The sequence below is a fragment of the Anabrus simplex genome, chromosome 7, assembly GCF_040414725.1.
Source record: "Anabrus simplex isolate iqAnaSimp1 chromosome 7, ASM4041472v1, whole genome shotgun sequence".
Classification (NCBI taxonomy): domain Eukaryota; kingdom Metazoa; phylum Arthropoda; class Insecta; order Orthoptera; family Tettigoniidae; genus Anabrus; species Anabrus simplex.
In genome coordinates, this window is record NC_090271.1 from 246,582,291 (window position 1) to 246,606,170 (window position 23,880).

The window sequence follows — 23,880 nt, forward strand, 5'->3', positions numbered from 1 at the left end:
AGATCGGGAAAGGGTAGCACTGATGCGGATTCGGAATTATTTGATAGGATAGTCAGCTATGTGGGAAACGACATGGAAAGAAATGTGATTGTAGCGGGAGATCTGAATTTGCCAGATGTCAATTGGGAAGGAAATGCGAACGACAGGAAGCATGACCAACAAATGGCAAATAAGTTAATATGGGAAGGACAGCTGATTCAGAAAGTGATGGAACCAACCAGAGGGAAAAATATCCTGGATGTGGTGCTGATAAAACCAGATGAGCTCTATAGGGAAACTGAAGTAATAGATGGTATTAGTGATCATGAAGCTGTTTTTGTGGTAGTTAAAAATAAATGCGATAGAAAGGAAGGTCTTAAAAGTAGGACTGTTAGGCAGTACCATATGGCTGATAAAGCAGGTATGAGGCAGTTTCTAAAAAGTAACTATGATCGGTGGAAAACGGTAAATAAAAATGTAAACAGACTCTGGGATGGGTTTAAAGAAATTGTTGAGGAATGCGAAAACAGGTTTGTACCTTTAAGGGTGGTAAGGAATGGTAAAGACCCACCTTATTATAATAGAGAAATAAAGAGACTAAGAAGGAGGTGCAGACTGGAAAGAAATAGAGTTAGAAATGGCTGTGGAAGTAAGGAGAAATTGAAGGAACTTACTAGAAAATTGAATCTAGCAAAGAAGGCAGCTAAGGATAACATGATGGCAAGCATAATTGGCAGTCATAAAAATTTTAGTGAAAAATGGAAGGGTATGTATAGGTATTTTAAGGCAGAAACAGGTTCCAAGAAGGACATTCCAGAAATAATTAATGAACAAGGGGAGTGTGTATGTGAGGATCTTCAAAAGGCAGAAGTATTCAGTCAGCAGTATGTAAAGATTGTTGGTTACAAGGATAATGTCGAGATAGAGGAAGAGACTAAGACCAAAGAAGTAATAAAATTTACATATGATAACAATGACATTTGCAATAAGATACAAAAGTTGAAAACTAGAAATGCGGCTGGAATTGATCAGATTTCTGGGTATATACTAAAGACAATGGGTTGGAATATAGTACCATGTCTGAAGTACTTATTTGATTATTGTTTGGTCGAAGGAGCTATACCAGATGAATGGAGAGTTGCTATAGTAGCCCCTGTGTATAAAGGAAAGGGTGATAGACATAAAGCTGAAAATTACAGGCCAGTAAGTTTGACATGCATTGTATGTAAGCTTTGGGAAGGCATTCTTTCTGATTATATTAGACATGTTTGTGAAATTAATAACTGGTTCGATAGAAGGCAATTCGGTTTTAGGAAAGGTTATTCCACTGAAGCTCAACTTGTAGGATTCCAGCAAGATATAGCAGATATCTTGGATTCTGGTGGTCAGATGGACTGTATCGCGATTGACATGTCTAAAGCATTTGATAGGGTGCATCATGGGAGACTACTGGCAAAAATGAGTGCAATTGGACTAGACAAAAGAGTGACTGAATGGGTTGCTATATTTCTAGAAAATAGATCTCAGAGAGTTAGAGTAGGTGAAGCTTTGTCTGACCCTGTAATAGTTGAGAGGGGTGTTCCTCAGGGCAGTGTTATCGGACCTTTATGTTTTCTTATATATATAAATGATATGAGTAAAGGAGTGGAATCGGAGGTAAGGCTTTTTGCGGATGATGTTATTCTCTATAGAGTGATAAATAAGTTACAAGATGGTGAGCAACTGCAACGTGACCTCGAAAATGTTGTGAGATGGACAGCAGGCAATGGTATGTTGATAAACGGGGTTAAAAGTCAGGTTGTGAGTTTCACAAATAGGAAAAGTCCTCTCAGTTTTAATTACTGCGTTGATGGGGTGAAAGTACCTTTTGGGGATCATTGTAAGTATCTAAGTGTTAATATAAGGAAAGATCTTCACTGGGGTAATCACATAAATGGGATTGTAAATAAAGGGTACCGATCTCTGCACATGGTTATGAGGGTGTTTAGGGGTTGTAGTAAGGATGTAAAGGAGAGTGCATATAAGTCTCTGGTAAGACCCCAACTAGAGTATGGTTCCAGTGTATGGGACCCTCACCAGGATTACCTGATTCAAGAACTGGAACAAATCCAAAGAAAAGCAGCTCGATTTGTTCTGGGTGATTTCCGACAAAAGAGTAGCGTTACAAAAATGTTGCAATGTTTGTGTTGGGAAAAATTGAGAGAAAGAAGAAGAGCTGCTCGACTAAGTGGTATGTTCCGAGCTGTCAGCGGAAAGATGGCGTGGAATGACATTAGTAGACGAATAGGTTTGAATGGCGTTTATAAAAGTAGGAAAGATCACAATATGAAGATAAAGTTGGAATTCAAGAGGACAAACTGGGGCAAATATTCATTTATAGGAAGGGGAGTTAGGGATTGGAATAATTTACCAAGGGAGATGTTCAATAAATTTCCAATTTCTTTGAAATCATTTCGGAAAAGGCTAGGAAAGCAACAGATAGGGAATCTGCCACCTGGGCGACTGGCCTAAATGCAGATCAGTATTGATTGATTGCCTTTACAGAAAATAAATAGAGAAATGTTAACTTAGTTAATCTAAAATCGTATTCGTATATCACAAGTCTTATCATCGTATCGTTCTGATTGCCATTTAACTTGTTAATTGTTAATGGTTTTAGCATGACGAATATAAGAACAAGTGTGAGGACTCCTCGAGTTCAAGAGCGCCCCGCCAGGCAGCGCTAAAGTGGACAAGCTCCACAGCACCGATCAGCTGGTCTTAGGAATGATGCCAGAGGAAACGTATTACTCCATAACTAAACCAAACCCCATGGCACTACAGCCCTTGAAGGGCCTTGGCCTACCAACCGACCGCTGCTCAGCCCGAAGGCCTGCAGATTACGAGGTGTCGTGTGGTCAGCACGACGAATCCTCTCGGCCGTTATTCTTGGCTTTCTAGACCGGTGCCTCTATCTCACCGTCCCTCAGGTCCAGGTAAAAATCCCTGACCTGGCCGGGAATCGAACCCGGGGCCTCCGGGTAAGAGGCAGACACGCTACCCCTACACCACGGGGCCGTTACTCCATAACTGATAAGTATATATACTGTCTTTTAAGAAACAATGAGATATTACAATTAAAATACCACGGCATGGAGAAAACCATATATGGAAATAAAAGCTACAGCCTTCATCAGATGTTGCGGAAAGCACTGGAGTGTACATGCACAGATAAATAGCACTCATCGTTTCCTTCTTGTTAAGGTGTTTGTTATCTCTAAAATTAAATGCCTGTGTATTTCTAACCTGCTTCTCCAGCAAAATTAATTCTCGTTTGTGCTGAGTTGAGACTGAATCTAGCTCGAATTAAATTTCGATTAGCATTTTTAGGTGCTTTTGAGCGATAATGTTGTCTTTTCGGCATCAGAAAATGCAAAAGAATTATCCAAATTTTTATCAACCGTTTAATTCCCCACTCGCTGCTGCACTCCTGTCTTCAGTCTCATTTCTTCTTTTCCTGATTGTGTCTAGGTTATTTTTTCTGTTGGCAATTTCACGGGACTTAATCTCGCTTGAAAGCTATTTCGGAAAATTAGGGAAAGTGTGGGGCACTGCTCCTGGACGTAATTTTCATCTCACACGAGAGATATCCACTTTTTTCACCATTCACTATAAAATTATCTGATTTTACTATCAAATCATCAAACAAATGAACATGACAGATTCTGCTATTACGCGTTAACTCAGTATTCTTCCGTAGAATAGCCCTGGACCATTTTTCAAATTGATTTCTATCCTTCGGTGGTGAAAAAATCGCACATCATCAACTACTCTACCAGAGCCTGACTTACAGCCAGGGAAAAAAACAGTACGACATGCTGAAGTATTAATTTAATCAAGCCACATAATATACATGCTTGAAGTACACAACACACAATGAACTGATTTTAGGAACTGAAAGCAAAGAAAATTCAACTTAGTCACTGAAATATCTGGCACAGTAACATCTCCCACACTTTTCTATACCCGGCTTGCCGGGGCTAGCGCTGTGAAGAGGAGGCGGACCTCCTGTTGATTGAATCGGGTAATACGATTACAGCGCTCCTCCGGAGACCTCCGGTAGTCCTCCGATTGAATTCACTGGCGGAAAATTCAAATGCTTTGATGTGGGCAATGTTGCAACGGTGATCTTAGGAGGAATTACAATTTAGATTTCAGTACTAATTCCACAGATGCATGTGTTCCCCTACATTTGTCATTCAAATGATGTAGTCGTTTCAAGATCGCCGCATTATTTGTTACGTTATGAATAACAGATTTTGATCTGCTGACGTTCAGTTTGCAATAGGTGCAGGTGGATAGAATACTGTAGATTGAATATTGGCATATATTATACCGTTGCAAATGCGTTAACAATATTATTAATACTGGTAGTAAAATAGTTTAAGTGGTAATTATATTCCATTGCATGTAAACATGTATTATATACGATGTTCTTACATTAATTATACTCGTAGCTCATTTATTACGGAACAGTACATCCGGCTCCATGGCTAAATGGTTATCGTACTGGCCTTTGGTCACAGGGGTCCCGGGTTCGATTCCCGGCAGGTTCGGGAATTTTGACCTTAATTGGCTAATTTCGCTGGCGCTGGAACTGGGTGTATGTGTCGTCTTCATCATCATTTCATCCACATCACAATGCGCACCTGTATCTGGTGAGCCGAACTTGTCCTCAGATACTCTCAGCACTAAAAGTCATACGCCATTTCAATTTTTACTGAAGAGTACGAACTGATTGAAACTGGTTATATGCTGTACCGGGCTGAGTAGTTCAGACGGTAGAGCGCTGGCCTTCTGAGCTCAAGCTTGCGGTTTCAGTTCCGACTTTGCTCGGCGGTACCTGAAGGTGGTCAGGTGTACCGGCAGTAGCGGCGATTGGGAATTAGAAGTAGGGGGGCAAAAAATGTAAAGACAACAAAGTACCCCAGTTTGTGGGATGTAGCGGGGGGGGGGGGGGGTATATACGTTATACATTAAAACTGGAAAGAAAAAAAAAGCTACTAAATGGAATTTCGACAGAGAGGTAAAGATTCTCAGCCTACCAACGTACCTGTGTTGATAATATTTATTTGAGATTTTGATTCAATACTATACAATAAAACTTTCACTAGAGGAACAATATTACACATGTATTACAATTAAATAGACGTACGGCGTGATTATATAATTAAAATCATTTAGTATTTGACTACAAACTAAAAGAAAAACTAACTGGCACTAAATAGACTGCCAGACTAACGAATGCACGCGTACCCTTCCTCACAGCACATACAAAGTCTCCACTACAGTACTCGCTGTGGCGCTATACAAATCGGTTAACCGCGTGAACGACTTTGTTGCGTATTTCCGCTAATAATTTCGTTATTAATTAAAGCAAATAATTAGCTGATAAGACAACAGGGCTTGTACAAATTGCTTGTTTTAATAATTCCTATAATTCCTTGTTTCATCCAGCTAAAATGAAATACAAATGCAAAGTTTTCTCCACAAAGTAGGGGGGCGACTGTCCCCTCTCGTCCCCCCCCCCCCAATCGCCGCTACTGTACCGGCACATGAAAGAACTCCTGTGGGACAAAATGTCGGCACCTTAACGTCACAGAAAACCACAGAAGTGGTTATGGGAGTACAACAATAATAATAATAATAATAATAATAATAATAATAATAATAATAATAATAATAATAATCATCATCCTTCCATCAATTTACCCTCCAGGGTTGGGTGTTCCCTCGGACGCAGAGAGGGATCCCACCTATACCGCCTCAAGGACAGTGTCCTGGAGCGTGAGACTTTGGGTTTTGTTTTATGTCGCACCGACACAGATAAGTCTTATGGCGACGATGGGATAGGGAAGGTTTGGGAGTGGGAAGGAAGCGGCCGTGGCCTTCAGTTAGGTACCATCCCGGCATTTTCCTGGAGGAGAAGTGGGAAACCACGGAAAACCATCTTCAAGGCTGCCGACAGTGGGATTCGATCCCACTATCTTCCGGATGAAAGTGGGTTCGAACCCCACTGTCGGCAGCTCTGAAGATGGTTTTACGTCGTTTTCGATGTTCACGCCTAGAAATTACTCTCCTTAGCCGTTCCTATCACATCGTCGTCATAAGACGGCATGACGTAAAGCAAATTTTTACAAAAGTAATCGACAAATGAAACACGAACGATAAATGAGAATGTATATATTTCCTATATTCTCCTTCGTCATACTTATAAAGCAGTATTTACTATGTTGCTAGCACATCCGTTGCGCACCACGGATGGAACGGCAAGCGAGGCACACATTCAGTACTGTTGCTCCGTCCTCCGCTCGCCCTCCGCTCGCGTGCCGAAACACCGATTGGTTTCCCAGCAACAGTTTACTACCGGAGAATACCGGAGGGAGCGCTCACTCGCACTACCGATTGCAATCATAGGAGGAACTGCTCCGTTCCCAGCTCTATTCGCAACAGTAGCTCCGAGTGTAAGGACTTAGTGGGCTGTAATTTCAAACTTACGTCCATGAATGTAGGCGCCCTATAAAAATCGTTACCTACATAAACAAAAATTGATCTATATCACCGATATTCCATACAATACCCCTTAACAAAGAACGTATAGTCATTCAGAATAATTAATGCATCCTCTCATTTGTTATAAAGAAAATGCAATTATATCGACATATAATACATACCCCATATACCTGTAGGTATAAACCCTGTAGATACAACAAACAATATACAGATTCAGTTGTTTCTCAGAAAAGTGCAGGCCCTACCTGTGCAGAACTTACACAGTACATGCATTTCGTTCATTATTATTATTATTATCATTATTATGGAAATATTCCCATTGTATTGGCACTAGAATACAGTAGTTTCAAGTTAAATTTGAATTAGCTTTTAATTTCTGGACATATGTAAAAAACGCGAAAGACGTGCAGAAGTAAAGGATGATTATTTACGAGTGGACGGAGGAGTTCAAGCGGTTCAAGTCTGTAAGTGCTGCTCTGTAAAACATGGCACAAACAACTCGTAAACACCGGTCTCACCGTGTAGGTGGCAACGCGTCCGCCTGTCATCCGGCGACCCCGGGTTCGATTCCTGGCCGGTTCAGAGTTTTTTATTTAAATTATTAATATCACTGGTCTGGGGTCTGGGTGTTTGTGTCATCCTTAATGTTCCTTTCATCACATTCAACACTTTACACTACCGCCATTTACATAATACACGCAGGTTTCCTCACATATGGTGCAAGTAGAGGCAAAAGATCTTCAAAGGTCGACGCCCCGAACATATAGCATTAAAAAAAGTTAAAGAAGGAGTGTAGTTTCGCGCAATAATAGCGACAAGTTATAAATTCATATGAGATAGCTCGTTCATTCCTCCCGTATGAAGTTCACACTACGCGCGTCATTCAATGTCTTTTTTTTTTTTTTTGCTAGTTGTTTTACGTCGCACCGACACAGATAGGTCTTATGGCGACGATGGGACAGGGAAGGGCTAGGAGTGGGAAGGAAGCGGCCGTAGCCTTAATTTGCCTGGTGTGAAAATGGGAAACCACGGGAAACCATTTTCAGGGCTGCCGACAGTGGGGTTCGAACTTACTATCTCCCGAATACTGGACACTGGCCGCACGTAAGCGACTGCAGCTATCGAGTTCGATCATTCAATGTTTGTACGTTAGAATGCTATCTGTATTATCGACCAATAATAAGGGTACCGGTATAAACTGAGGGACCTAGTTTCTCACGATAATAGTAACAAGTTATAAATTCCTGTGAAAATGCTCGTTCATTTCTCCCGTACCAAGTTCACACTACGCGCTTGACATTCAATCGGAGGTTCTGCTACATAATTACGTTTGTACGTAAGAATGCTATCCGTAATATCGCCAAATAATTAAGGTATTAACTGAGGGGCCTAGTTTCGCACAATAGTTGCGACAAGTTATAAGTTCCTGAAAAAATGCTCGTTCATTTCTCCCGTACCAAGTTCACACTACGCGCTTGACATTCAATCGGAGGTTCTGTTACATAATTATTATGTTTGTACGTAAGAATGCTATCTGTAATATCGCCAAATAACTAAAGTATTAACGGAGGGGCGTAGTTTCTCACATTAACAGCGACAAGTTATAAATTCCTGTACAAATGCTCGTTCATTTCTCCCGTACCAAGTTTAAACTACGTGCTTGTAATTCAATCGGAGGTTCTCCGGAGGCACCGATTGAAAGCGCCCAGAGCCTCCGCTCCGTAAACAACCGCTCCGTTAACAGCGCTAGCCGGGACTACTGGAGCACGTGTTGGATATAATCGCTTGCAGTGCTTGCAGTGCTTGCAGTGGCGGGACACCAAACTACCATGCTATAATGGTTGAGTCCTCACACTTGGTCTTATATTCGTCATGCTTGGACCATGACGAATATAAGAACCAAGTGTGATGACTCATCGAGTTCAGGCGCGCCCCGCCAGGCAGCGCTAGAGTTTGGTAGCTCCACAATACCTATCAGCTGGTCTTAGGAATGATGACACAGGACACGTATTACTCCGTAACTGACAAGTATATACACTGTCTTTTATTTTTTTAAATGAGAGATTACAATTAAAATACCACGACAGAGAACAATGGAAAAATACCATACACGGAAATAAGAGCTACGACATCCATCACATGTTGCGAAAAGCACAAGTTACTCGAGTGTACATTTACATAAATAACACAACTCCCAGCATATTAAAAAAACACCCATGAACCATTTAAAGGTAATACTCTACTTACCATCTCAGTTTGTCGGTTACTGGACTTTCGAAAGCTTGCGTGAAGATTTGGCGGATGTTCGAGATTGTAAATCTCGCCGGATTTCTTTCACTCTGAAGAAAAATCGGCACTTCAGATAATGATAAAAAAGTCTGGGGATTATATCCATAATATGTTTAAGACAACAGCCAGCACCTGAATAGAATCGATACAATCAAAAAATATTTCGCTCCACATCGATTTTGAGTTCAGTTTTTCAATAAATACTTTCTCGACCTGGAAAAGAATGTCAAATATACTTTTCGAAGGGAGTGTTAAAAGCACTCCATTATTGCTTGAACCGTAGTCTTATTTCGGAAAGAACTGTGTATTTCTAACCTGCTTTTCCAATACATTAATTCTCGATTTTGCTAAGTTTAGACTGGATCTAGCTAGAATTAAATTTCGATTAGTATTTTTAGGCGCCTTTTGAGCGATAATATTGTCTTTTCGGCATCAGAAAGCACACTAGAATAACCTAAATTTTGGTCAACATTAGACTGACCTTTTAATTCTCCATTTGCTGCTACACTCCCGTCTTCAATCTTCTTTCTTCTTCTCCTAGTGGTGTCTAGATTCTTTTTCCATTTGCGAGTTTCACGGGACTTAATCTCACTTGAAAGGTATTGCGGCAAATTAGGGAAAAGGTGAGGCACTGCTCCTGGACGCAATTTCCATCTGTCACGAGGCATAACCACTTTTTCACCATTCACTATACAGTTATCTGATTTTACTATCAAATTATCAGAGAAATGAACTTGACAAATTCTACTATTACGCGTTAACACAGTATCCTTTCGTGGAATAGCTCTGGGCCATTTTTCAAATTTATTTATAACCTTCGGTGGTGAAAACAATTTTATACCATTAACTACTCTACCATAGCCTGACTTACAGCCCGGCACAAAACAGTACGGCATGTTGAACTATTAATTTAATCAGGCCACATAACACACGTGCTTTAAGTGCACAACACACAATGAACTGAGTTTAGGAACTGAAAGCAAAGGAAATTCAACTTGTTGACTTGAAATATCTCGCACAATAACATCTCCCCGCACGTTGGAACACATGGTTTGCCGGACTACTGAAGCACGTGTTGGACACCGACGTTTGCAGTGCTCCCAGTGGCGGGTCCACAAACTACCACGCTATAACAGTTGAGTCATCACACTTGGTTCTTATATTCGTCATGCTTGGACGATAACTAGCTCAGAAAGAAAGAGAATAGAAGCTTTTGAAATGTGGTGTTACAGAAGAATACTGAAGGTGAGATGGATACATCGAATCACGAATGAAGAGATACTTAATCGAATTGGTGAGAGGAGATCGATTTGGCTAAATTATACGAGAAGAAGAGATATAATGATAGGGCACGTCTTAAGACACCCAGGACTTGTTCAGTTGGTTCTTAAAGGAAGTGTAGACAGTAAGAACAGTAGGGGAAGATCAAGGTATGAATATGACAAGTAGATGTAGGATGCAATAATTACGTAGAAATGAAAAGGTTAGCACGGGATAGGGTGGCATGGAGCGCTGCATCAAACCAGTCTCAAACACACATCATTATTATTATTATTATTATTATTATTATTATTATTATTATTATTATTATTATTATTATTATTATTATTATTATTATTATTGAGATCTTCTGTGGCTCAGGCGGCCTCTCACCGCTGGGTTCCGTTTGATTCAATGTCGATCACTCCATGCGACATTTGTGCTTGACGAAGCGGAGACGAGACAGGTTTTCCTCCGGGTACTCCGGTTTTCCCTGTCATCTTTCATTCCAGCAACACTCTCCAATATTATTTCATCTGTCAGTCAGTAATAATTGCCCCAGGGGTTACGTCTCAAAACTCACGGGCTAAAATTAGTTACAAATAGTATCAAAACTCACGACTACAAACTGGTAGCTAAAGTAGACATTATAACGAGTCTCAAAATTCACGACCTCCGGGCAGCAGGTGCTTGCGGTGACTCACGCTTCCCTTTCGATACTGTGGATGTTATTCTGCCACCGCAACCCAAAGGGGAAAAATAATGGCTGGTGAATTCTAGAGACCGAGGTGTATTGTTGTTATTATTATTAAAATAATTTTCTGTTGTCTTAAAGCTAATATAATGTATTTTTTTACCTTTCACATAAATTTATAATAATGACGAGTGGGCTCCGGAGAGGTCTGGTGCAGGTCTTTAGAGTTGACGCCGTATAGGCCACCTGCACGTTTGTGAGGATAAGGCCCTACCGAGGACTAAGTCTAATGGTGAAGACGGCACGAACACCCAGTCCCCGAGCCATAGGGATTAACTAATGAAACTTAACATCTCTGACCCGACCGGAAACCGAACCCGCGACACCCTGGACCCCATGGACCAAAGGCCAACATGCTAATAATTTATGCATGCAGCCGGGTGATATAAGTAGGTATATTGCCCGCTGTTAGTTAAAAGAAACTGTCAGTTGGTAGTGCTGGGGCTTAGCTCCATTATGCGACCAGAAGGCGGCATTTACTTGAATAAGGAATTTTATTTAGAGATATTTAAGATCAAGACAGTTAATTCACTCGTTTAGTTTCAGTACTTGAAGATTCATTTGAAAAAAAAAAAGTATTTCTATGTTTCGTAAGAGTTCATCTATTCGCTTATTTCATCTACACGACACACTTAAACCGAAAAATATTATTCATTCTGAGCTATATAACCGAATGATATTTGAAACTCATTCTATTATTTAAATTGATTACTCATTCGATTATTTAAATAATCGGATGTAAGTTATTCGATTATTAAAAATATTCCATTATCCCATCACTAATAGGGTGGATATTTATCCATTCAAAGAAAAACTGGCCCTGCTCGTGAGTTTTGAGATTGGCCCAGATAGAGAAACCTGTTCTTACTAATCCTCTTCCTGGAATTCGTGAGTTTTGAGACTCGTGAGTTTTGAGACGACACGGCTCCAGGGGAGTGCAACATGCTTCGGCAGCCGGCACAATTCCTATCCTCGCCGCTTGATGGAGGCTTCATTCATTCCAGTCAATCCCGACCCGGTCGAGTGAGTGGAAAAAGGCTGTGGATTATTTATTATTATTATTATTAATATTATTATTATTATTGCTAGGCAATCAACCTCTATTAACACTAATCAAAATGAAAGAGTCCGTAGGCCTTGCAAACCTAATAAATTCGGGGTCGCAAGAGAAGAGAACAAGTGTCGGCCAAGAATGATCGGATGGGAAATATGAAAGCAAGGAGCCTGACACAAGTGGAAACAATGCCAGACTTAGCTGGGGGTACAGTGGTTGCCAACCCACGCATCCAAACTGAAAGCCGCAGGTTCCGCCTTTTGTCAGGAGGATACCGTGGGTTTACCCTACCACCCCATCCTATAGCTTTTGTTTTTGGAAACCCCCCTTCCCCCGCCGAAAAATTCCTGACCCCCCCCCCCCCCCGGGGAAAATAATTCCTTGGTACAACCTTGTATTGAACAATAATTTGCTCTGATCAGCGTGAAATTTCGAGAAAAATGAATGTAGGCTAAGACTGCCAGTAACAGGAAACAGCAAAGTTGCATTTTATTAAGCGTACACTTAAAGACTCTCTTAACGTACAAGAAATACCAATTGGTCGCTACTTACATTGCTGAACAAGCACTTATTAATCGCCATAGAGAAGCGCGGATAATTTATTGACACTTAGCAATTGCCATGCGCTTGCTTACACTATGACACGATAAGGATTACGCGTGCCGAACTTAAAATGTTGCTCGAGGCCTTGTGGAAATTACAGTCAAAGTACAATGGTCTATAATTAAAAGCCATGCTATTGATAGAACTGGCAACGTAGTTGTCAGACTGTTTATCTCTGAGGAACGTGGGAAATTGAACTTTGTCGCAATATTGTTATTTGTAGTAAATATAAGCTTTAAATACTATCTCATTTTCTGTTCAGGTGTCGAGAATCACCCATGCATTATCGAGTTTTTAGAAAAGTAAAGATACTTCGATTTATGGATTTTCATAACCTTCACAAAACATGGATTGATATAATAATAATAATAATAATAATAATAATAATAATAATAATAATAATAATAATAATAATAATAATAATAATATCGCTGAAGTGTGGCTAGTATCCAGTAATCGGGAGATAGTGGGTTTGAGCCCCATTGTCGGCAGCCCTGAAGATGGTTTTCCGTCGTTTCCCATTTACACACCAGGCAAATGCTGGGGCTGTACCTTAATTAAGGTTACGGCCGCTTCCTTCCTAGGCCTTTCCTATCCCATCGTCGTCATAAGACTTATCTGTGTTGGTGCTAAGTAACGCAAATAAAATAATAATAATAATAATAATAATAATAATAATAATAATAATAATAATAATAATAATAATAATAATAATAATAATAATATTGCTGGCTTTACGTCCCACTAACTACTTTATGGTTTTCGGAGACGCCGAGGTGCCGGACGTTAGTTCCGCGGAGTTATTTTACGTGCCAGTAAATCTACCGACATGAGGTTGTCGTATCTGAGCACCTTCAAATACCATCGGACTGAGCCAGGATCGAACCTGCCAAGTTGGGGTCAGAAGAGCAGCGCCTCTACCGTCTGAGCCACTCAGTCTGGCAACATGGATTGATATCTGCAGTTAAATATCTCCACTGACTCACAACTTCCCGCTGTGGGTGGAGGCATTAACCCCTGCCTGTCGTAAGAGGTGACTGAAAGGGGATCGCAGGGTGGGTTGGAGATCACGGGTCCCTTACATAAGTCTAGCATTGCTTCCACTTATTTGTGCCAGGCTCCTCACCTTTCCTATCCGACCTCCCTTCGACAAATCTTCTCCATTTTCGACCCTGACGATATTAAGGTTGCGAGAGCCCTAGGGCGTCTTTAATTTTCACCCCCTTCGGATTCCTTCCTTTTCCCCTTGTGATGAATTACATTTACCTGAGCAATCTTTCTCAAACTTTCGAAGTGATTTATTCCCATAATTTTTATTTTAGTGATTGTTAGAGTTTCAAATAACATGCAATTTACTTTGCAGATAAATTAATGGGCTCTTAAGATTCTCATCGTTAAGCCTCGACGTCTTTGGGGTAACGTACATCTTTGCATTTACTGAAAAGACGCCTTTGGAGTACTGGAAAGGCAAGAGAGTATCTCATCTAGAACGGGTGAAGTTACTGGTTCTGTTGTAGTAAAAAGCAACGTCAGCTGCGTACAAGGGAAAGGCTTCCACTATCTGTAACCTCGGCACTTGGTGGAGTAGAATGGTTAGCTCTACGTCCGGCCGCCTTTGCCCCCAAATTAACCTGAAACTTACTTATGGTGTAGGCTGAGTCAACCTCAGAGCCATATGCACCTCCGGAAGTGGAAATTTCGTTTCTTAAACTGAACGACTTCCTGACGGTGAATCGAACCTATGTCCTTACGGGTGAATTGAGTGCACCTTTACCGCCTTGGCCAGACAGCCCTGTTCTGCTGTAACAGAACTGAAAATGTTATCTTGGTCATCATTTTTTTCCCGTTTCCAGTTCCGTGCGATGTATATCAGTTACTAGAATGTAAGATTAATATTTTATCCCAAGAAGAAAATTACAAGTAAAAATAACATTTTGTAAAAAGTATCGATCTCCGCCCCTGTGGTGTAGTTAGTTATTAGTGTGATTAGTTGCCGCCCCAGCAGGTCCGGGTTCGATTCCTTGCTCAGTCACGAAATTTGAAAAGTGGTACGAGGACTGGAACGGGTCCACTCAGCCTCGGGAAGTAGAGGGGTTTTGATTCCCACTTCAGCCAACCTCGAAGTGGTTTTTCGTGGTTTCCCACTTCTTCTCCAGCCAAATGCTGGGATGGTACCTAATTTAAGATCACGGCCGCTTCTTTCCCTCTCCCTTGTATATCCCTTCCAATCATCCCATCTCCTACAAGGCCCCTGTTCAGCACAGCAGGTGAGGTCGCCTATGCGAGGTACTGGTCATCCTTCCCAGTTTCATCCCCGGCGAAATGACTCACAATCCAGTACACTGCCTTTGAGGCGGTAGGGGTGGGGCCCCTCGCTGAGTCCGAGGGATAAACCATCCCTGAACGGTAAACGGATTAAATAATAGTAGGTAACGATTACAAGTGAAATTATTAAGAACTAGCAAGATACCCGCGCTTCGCTACGGTATTATACTGAAATTTATAATTAAATGCTTAACGTTTTATATATAATCCGCCGAAATTCGCGATCTGACTAGTTTTCTGAGAGAATCCGCCAAAAATTCGCGTTCTGGCTCGTTTTCTGAAAGATTACGGCAAATTTCCTCCCATTTCTCAATCTTTCTTTCCAGCAATCGATTTCGTACTCTCGGGCTAGCTCCAGGTATTCCGCCTGGTCAGTTGGGTCCCAAAATCTGTGCCATCTTTTCCTATAAGCATTTTTAATACCGTATAGATCAAATCCTTGAGGAGATCCGGCGTGGTGTCGTCTTGGGTGGCTTGGCGGTATTGAACCCGCGGCCGGACTGCATTCGTAGTCATTACCCGGCCAGGACCCGTTTCCAGCGCGGTCCGCACATATTGACGACGGTCCAGAACATTATTATTATTATTATTATTATTATTTGCTATTTGCTTTACGTCGCAGAGTTATTATTATTATTATTATTATTATTATTATTATTATTATTATTATTATTTTTTTTTTGCAAGTTGCTTTACGTCGCTCCGACACAGATAGGTCTTACGGCGACGATGGACAGGAAAGGGCTAGGAGTTGGAAGGAAGCGGCCGTGGCCTTAATTAAGGTACAGCCCCAGCATTTGCCTGGTGTGAAAATGGGAAACCACGGAAAACCATCTTCAGGGCTGCCGACAGTGGGATTCGAACCTACTATCTCCCGAATACTGGATACTGGCCGCAATTAAGCGACTGCAGCTATCGAGCTCGGTATTATTATTATTATTATTATTATTATTATTATTATTATTATTATTATTATTATTATTATTATTATTATTATTATTATTGATGTTCTGGACCCCGCAGCAAGATGGGAGACCGCTACTTGGCGGTAAATAATATCTGCTGCCACTGTCATTGCTGACAATGTGACCAGCACCACTGTCGCGCGTAGGCAAGTGCGCGGGATTTCTGGCGATACGAACGATATACTATGATGCACTATTGACCTTATTATAGAGAGGAACAATTGCATGGTCAATATCATTCCTATCGTTTATTTAAAATGTGTTTAAATGTTTATTTACATGCCAGGAGAATCTACTGTAAGCTAACTTTGAGTTCTCCAAAGGAAAAGATGGCTCTTGAAAACGAACCCAGGAAAGATTAAAATGATCGGTTTATGATCAGAATCATGTACATTATGAACAGTACAATCAGTTGGTCTCGACTCCTTTTTCACCCCACCGCCATTAAGTTGGTTTAACCCCCCCCCCCAACACACACACACACACACACACACACACACACACACACACACACACACAAAAGAAGGCGTACTTCTTTATGTTTAAAAGAGATTCCAAATACCAATGTTCACGTCTGTTACCTTCTCACTTTCATTTCCCCTATCCGACCTCCCTTTTTCAACTCTTGTTCTTTTCCGACCCCGACACCATTAGGTTCTAAGGGATAGGTTATCTTTCATTTTCACGCTCTTCGTGGCCGTAGTCTTTCTTAGACCTATATCTTCATTATCCTCTCTGATTAGTGTTGTATAGGGGATGGCTGCCTAGTTTTACTTCCTTTAATATTAATCACCGGGCGAGTTGGCCGTGCGGTTAGTGCCGCGCAGCTGCGAGCTTGCATCCGAGAGATAGTGGCTTCCAACACCACTATCGGCAACCCTGAATATGGGTTTCCCACAGAAAGAGGCAAATCGATCTACCAATGGGAAAGAATTGCGTATTGTCTCAGCAATGCGATTAAGAGCATGTGCCAAACAAGTTATATGAATTAAGTTAGAAAAACTGCCTTTCAGTGTTTGTCCAGATTTTAACATATAAGTACCTGCATCGGTAACAAATAAAAGTAGCCAGTCGTATTTGATTCTAGATGGCCATAATAATTTCAATGAGTCCATCACACACTGCGTTACAGTTACATTGTTAGTGGCCGGCAATTCACACACATTAAGAAGATATGGTATCGTCTTTTGTTCCTTATTTAAGGGACCCACAATTACTTTAGCAATAAATCGGCCCTCAGAATCAGTGGTTTCATTAATAGACAACTACATAAACTGATCCGCTAATTCAACTTGTAAATTTGACAATACGTTATTGTAACAACGTCCTACGTAAGTCTTACACAATGTACTTAATTCAGGCACATGTTGTCGAGTGCATTTGGCAAGAAAATATTTCAATTTGGGGTTATTAATTTTATACAAGATATCAGCAGCTAAAAATGCTTGACGCAGGTCGTAAGAGAATTCACTAATCCTACTTCCTACTTTTTGAACAGGCTCTTTATTTGCGAGTTTACTAGTAAAATTCTCCTTATGTCTTGCTGTGTTTATGTGTTGAACTATTTTAAATCTTTTCTCACTCCCTGTAGTTTTCTCACATGCTCCACAGAACAGTACCCTATTATCTGTAGATATTAAGTCACCTGAAAACTCCTTCTGTAAATTAGTTCATCTACAACTCGAAGCTGCTCTTATTTTCAGCACTTAAAGAACTTTTTAATGGACACTTTATACGCGAAACATAGTTTGGTTACAACCAGTTCACAACACCGTTACACGACTCAATGGACAGCCAGTCGACTGCTAAGCACAAAACGTTAGGGTAGATGATGAAACAGGGGATTCACTGCATGGCACCATAACTCCTCACCACATGACAAGTTGCATCATCATGCGCAACATTACTGCCAACATCAACCAGATGAAAAACTGATTAAAAATACTGTAAAACCATTAAACTGATTAAAATATGCCATATAGGCGCTAAAATATTAAAATATGATGCATTTATCGAAATCACTAAAATATGCAGTTATATGCACCATAAAAGCATGTTTAAATGACTGAAAATTCCATAATTCGTGCACATAATGTATAAGCATACATTTTAACCCCTAAGACAAAACATGCAAATGCTTGAACTTCCGAGCCCTACTCATTACTGTCATCACCGCACACACCTAGACGTTCAGGTCCCCTATGGGCGTCACATTGAAAGACCTGCACTAGGCCTTTCTGGAGGCCGCAATCAATCAATCAATCAATCAATCAATCAATCAATCAATCAATCAATCAATCAATCAATCAATCAATCAATCAATCAATCAATCAATCCGTAACAAAAATAGGCAGCCGGTAACGAGCGAAATACACTTGTTCTTAGCTTGTCTGGAATAAAACCGTATTCTTTTATCTCTTTCTTCATAAATTCTTTAACTCTATCGCAGGTCATTGAGTTGCTTGTGGTATGGGAAGAGAACATCTCATTTTCATTGATGTTTCCAAAACAACGAACTTTCTTCTGCTTATCCCAGGTATTTCTGGCGTCACTGGAGCCTCCGTGGATCATTTAAAGGTTAGAGCTACATGTCCTTCCGGACAACAATTTTTTTTTTTTTTTTTTTTTTTTTTTTTTGAGATGAAAACCCAACCCGGGAAATACCGGGATTCGGTCCACAGCCGTCGCGTGGAGAGCCATCAGCTAAGTCATGGCCCCCTGATTACTTCTAAAACACTAAATGCTAATAATTTAATATACATACATATTTGAAACTTGCTTTTTGAGGTCAAACTATATCATATACATTTTTCAAAAAATAATTTTATCTAATTCTGGGAGGATTCAAAGTAAGTCTTCCAAGCTGCTGTCTCGTGGAAAGAGAACTGAAAGAGGTTATTCACAAGAGCATAAGACTGGCTTACCGATACTGATGTCTACGAAGTCGACGACGCAGATATTACTTTTCAGTCCGCAATGAAATAGATAGAGAATATGGCGATGTTACGATCAAGTTGTTTGCGTTCTTGGCATGCCAGGAATTAGTATGCACTGCCAGATTAATTTCAAGGAAGCTCACATTTTTGCAGGGTGAACATGGCAGTCGCCTGGAACAATAACATCGTTTGTGATATGGTATAACATACAGTAATATCAATAAGGAGCATATATTGGTTTAAGCTGAAGTAGTATGCAGCGATGTAATAATAATAATAAACACTGTTATCACTGACTACCGACATATATGTATATTTATCGTCAACACAAATACAATTACACTTGAAATATAATACACCACAATTTACAATCGATCTGCGAACCAGTATCAGTATGGAATGACCGACTGATCTGCGATATCTCGCTATATCAGCAACTGACTGTCTCCAGTCATCACTCTACTAAGCCATGGTTGATCTGTCGACACAGTATCAACAACACAACTCCATAACAATTCACTGCGGCATCAAACCAGCTGAACTACGATAACAACACCAACTCTCTTACATATGTGTACAATTGAATTCCACTTCTCCGAAGACTCTTCATCTATCTATACATATAAAATAAGTGTTTTGTCTGTACATTGCTCAGAATTTGAAAAGAATGGTATTTCTGTATCGGTCATGTCCACAGTAACCAGGAAATGCACTTTTTTCTTTTCCGTAATTTCTGTCTGTCTGTCTGTCTGTCTGTCTGTCTGTCTGTCTGTCTGTATGTATGTATGTATGTATGTATGTATGTATGTACACGCATCACTAGAAAACGCCCAAAGAGAATTTAATGAAAATCGATATGCAAAGTCGGAGAATAAGTCGCTATAATCTAGGCCATAAATAATTTTATTCACGCTGAGTGAAATGGTAGTTTAGGGGAAGGCCTAAAATGTAATTTTCAAATATTTATGTTTTTAACAGTCCTATCTTCATAAAAATAGGTATTCAAACTCGAGGAATATGTCGCTACAAACTAGCCTATGAATAACTTTATTCACGCCGAGGAAATGGTAGTTTAGGGGAAGGCCTAACATTTTATTTTTAAATATGTACGTTATTAGTGGTCATATTTCATTGAAAATTGGTGGTCCGACTCGTTGGCTGAATAGTCAGCGTACTGGCCTTCGGTTCAGAGGGTCCCGGGTTCGATTCCCGACCGGGTCGGGGATTTTAACCTCCATTGGTTAATTCCAATGTCCCGGGGGCTGGGTGTTTGTGCTGTCCCCAACATCCCTGCAACTCACACACCACACATAACACTATCCTCCACCACAATAACACGCAGTTACCTACAAATGGCAGATGCCGCCCACCCTCATCGGAGGGTCTGCCTCACAAGGGCTGCACTCGGCTACAAATAGCCACACGAAATTTATTACTATCGAAAATTGGTACGCAAAGTCGGAGAACGAGCCACTACAATTTAAGCTATAAGTAATTTTATTTACGCTGAGTGAAATGGTAGTTTAGGGGAAGGCCTAAATGTAAATCTCAAATATTTATATTATTATTTGTCGTATCGATAAACACTACATAACCAAAGTTATAGAGAATTAAATTTCCGACCAATTATGTCTTATACATTTTTACCGTACCGGCTATGATAACAGATATTCATGAATTTGTATTTTTGTTGCTAAATCCATATCAACGCCGAGCCATGAGAAAATGGGTTAACGGAATTTAATGAAGATCGGTATATAGAGTCGGGGAATAAGAAGCTACAGTCTAAATTATAAACAATTGTATTCACCCTGGATGAAATTGTAGTTTAGGGGAAGGCGATTAAATTTAATTTTTAAATACCTATGTTATTGGTCCTATCGAAAAGTACCACATAACAAAAGTTATAGAGAATACAATTTTCGACCATTTATGTTTTAATTCAGTTTTACCGTACCGGCTATGATAACAGTGGTATTTCAGAGCCGGAAGGAAACTAAATGTGAAGTCCTACAATATTGAAAGCCCATAACATTGATCAACAATAACATTACATTGACCATTGTTTTGTTGTGATGTTCTTTGTCTCTTATGCTGCCACTCAACTCCGATACATGGGATTACTGCTGCGTACCAAGTATAACAGCCTGACTGAATATTGGCGGAAAATAGCTGGGGAGCTAGAAAACTTTCTTCTTTAGCATGCCATTCCCCTGGTTAATACATTTTCTGATACCGTACTTCTGGTCCTAACACACTGGTTCATCATAGTATACCAGCTATTCGATCCCTACTCTGACGCGCTGTTTTGAATGAGCAGTGTGCACACTTAAGACAGAGGCTCACATAGTAGTAGTAGTAGTAGTAGTAGTAGTAGTAGTAGTAGTAGTAGTAGTAGTAGTAATAGTAGTAGTATGACCTGGTCTAGAATTACAATTTAGGCATCACAATTCACTAACTCAAATTTCCACCCTGAAAAAGAGCCGTTTCTAAAAAAGAGCTTCTTCCTCTTCACTTGTATTAAATTCTTCATTCATTTTATTCAAAATTAGCAGTGAAGAGGGGGTTTCTTCTCTGGCTTGGAGGAAAATTTTGCCTCCAAGTCAAATAGATTTTTCCGCCGCCAGTGTAGAGAACTCAGATTTTGCAACTCATCAACTCATAGGAAACATGTTAGCAAACGGGCATAGTTTTTGCCCTGGGAATCTCCACTATTCGAACTCGCCCCTCCCCCGAACAAAAGTACTAAGAGCGTTCACGGATCACGGCCGTCTGTGGCCTGGTCATTCCAGCTCTGGAACTTTGGACTTTTAGATCGGCAGCGTAATACTGTTCGTTAAAAGTGATAAAATGTGTAGTTTTTCATTTGATCGAGTATTTCATGTGAAAGCATTGTTTATACTCGCGCCATTCCTACTGACGTCATTGTAATGACGTGTGTTCATTTCATTTGGGAAAACCACTAAGACAGTCTTTCTGAGGATGTAAAAAGGCAGGTGGAGAATGAATGTCTGCCATGATAATGAAATTCCCCAACCTGATTGTGACTGATGGTAGGCAAGTGGGCCTACCATTACAATGAAAGTTAACTAACGCAGTCTTCATATGAGAAAAGACGTTTGGTGATTTCTCCGTCGCGTTTCTAGGGTAACGTTACGACCTATACGATTTAATACAGTCTTGCTCACAACGTGTACACTACCCAACCTAGAATTCTGTATACAATGTAGAATTTCGTAGCGAAGCACGGGTACATCAGCTAGTTAGTAATATAGTTATGAGGTCTAGAATGTCTCACACATGCGCCTCGCCATTGTTTCGTAGATGCACTCATTTTTCTTTCGATTTATCGGAACTCTTTATCTCCCATGTGGGTGAGGTCAATGGGTGCATTATCTTTACCCGCTGCATGTCGTAAGAGGCTACCATTAGGTACTACGTGTACATGGGGAATGAAATCGATTTGAGTACAGTTACCGTACTGAATACAATCGCCATTTACGTATTGCACGGAGTATCGTATTGAATCCGGCAAGCAAGATCGGCAGAAATAAAACAATACGGTACAGAATCGCGGTGATATCGATATCACACATATTCTTTGATCGATATGACCCTTCACGGCGTGATGGTTTGTAAGGTTTTGATTTCCATACGTTCCTTTTAAATAGCTTAACGATGTGAAGTAACTTACTAGTTAATTATGGGGGTATTTAAAACATTTCTCTGGATGAAAAACAGTCATTTTTTGTGATTATTTTGCCTGTAAATATTGAAGAGTTTGTTGATTATGAAGATGAAGAGCACAGATTCCATTATAGAAATTATTTTCGATAAAACAAACATGGAGTGTACGCACAGTCGTTTTCAATACGATCTCAGTATAATCCGCGTCTTTATGGAACTTAACTCGAACTGAGCACGATGCGACCCCAGATTTTACCGTATCGACACTCAATCGAGATTCAATCCGGACCGAGTACCCGTTTATACAAGACCGACTCCAATCCTCAGACCTTAATGTTACTCTCGATCGTTCAAAGATGGCGAATCGAGTAGCCGGAATTGTTGGAAATCTGGGTTTGTTTTGGTTTGTTGTTATCGTAGGTAGTTTGTGTAATTTTATGAAAGTTGACGATAAATGTTAGTTCCTTTGTAGAATATAAGTGTGCGAGTGTATTTATATGAGTCAGTGGACACATACGATCTGTAATTATACGCAGTAATGTGAGAATGTGCTTGTTTTGATCGTGTTTTTACCCATTAAAGAACATGAGTGTACTAGGTGGACCAGGTTTTAGTCCAACTATGGCAATGCCTCTCATACAACTATTCTTAAGTTTCCTACGGAATAGAACATTAAGATAGAATTGGATTAGGAATATACATCGTGATTATTTTGAAGTCCATGACAAAACTGTAGCGTGCATACATCATTTTGAGAATAAGTCTGAGGTTAGGGAAGCCATTTCTCTACTTCCAAATTATTCATGCTCCTCGAAAAATATTAATTTAGATAGGATATAATTGATATTGTGTTATTCCGTCAGTGTCTATGTGCTTCAACGTGTCGAGTGATTTAGATGCAAGTTTATTTTACAGTAATCTGTGCTTTGCCTGCGTAAATGTTTGGCTGGATCTTGGAGTATAACAAAACTTATAAGTGTGACAGTTGGAGCAATCTGTATACTGTTACACAGAAGAAATAGTGACTTAGCGGGATTAGCTGGGTTTGTAACGTAGGGTTTTACACTACCAACACCTTCCGATTCATGCTGTGGTTATCTGTTATCAAGCAGACTGCGCCGAACTGAAGCTCGTGCATGTGGTTAAATATCAATGTTTAGTCAATAAAGTTTGCACTCATGTTCTTTAATGGGTAAAAACCTATTATATCTTTAGAGTCTGAACGTTTCATTACTAAGGTTACCATCATTGTGTGAAGTGGTGTTATGCCATATGTCAACATTATGTTAACATTACCAGGGCCCTTCGTTGGGTTAACATGATCATTTCGGGTGTACTTGGGCTGAGTGACTCAGACGGTTAAGGCGCTGGCCTTCTAACCCCAACTTGTCAGATTCGATCCTGGCTCAGTCCAGTGGTATTTGAAGGTGCTCAAATACGTCGGCCTCGTGTCGGTAGATTTACTGGCATGTAAAA

The 23,880-nt window shown here is 40.3% G+C and overlaps 1 protein-coding gene across 2 annotated transcripts in view; it reads right to left on the reverse strand.

The window, feature by feature from the left end:
• The window catches only part of pinta (prolonged depolarization afterpotential (PDA) is not apparent), a 127,911-nt gene that overhangs the window by 84,141 nt on the left and 19,890 nt on the right, over nucleotides 1-23,880 (reverse strand). For both annotated transcript variants that reach the window (XM_067151651.2, XM_067151650.2), the window contains exon 2: nucleotides 18,706-18,888. The gene's annotated coding sequence lies outside the window, so the exon portion shown is untranslated. The remainder of the gene's footprint in view (nucleotides 1-18,705; nucleotides 18,889-23,880) is intronic.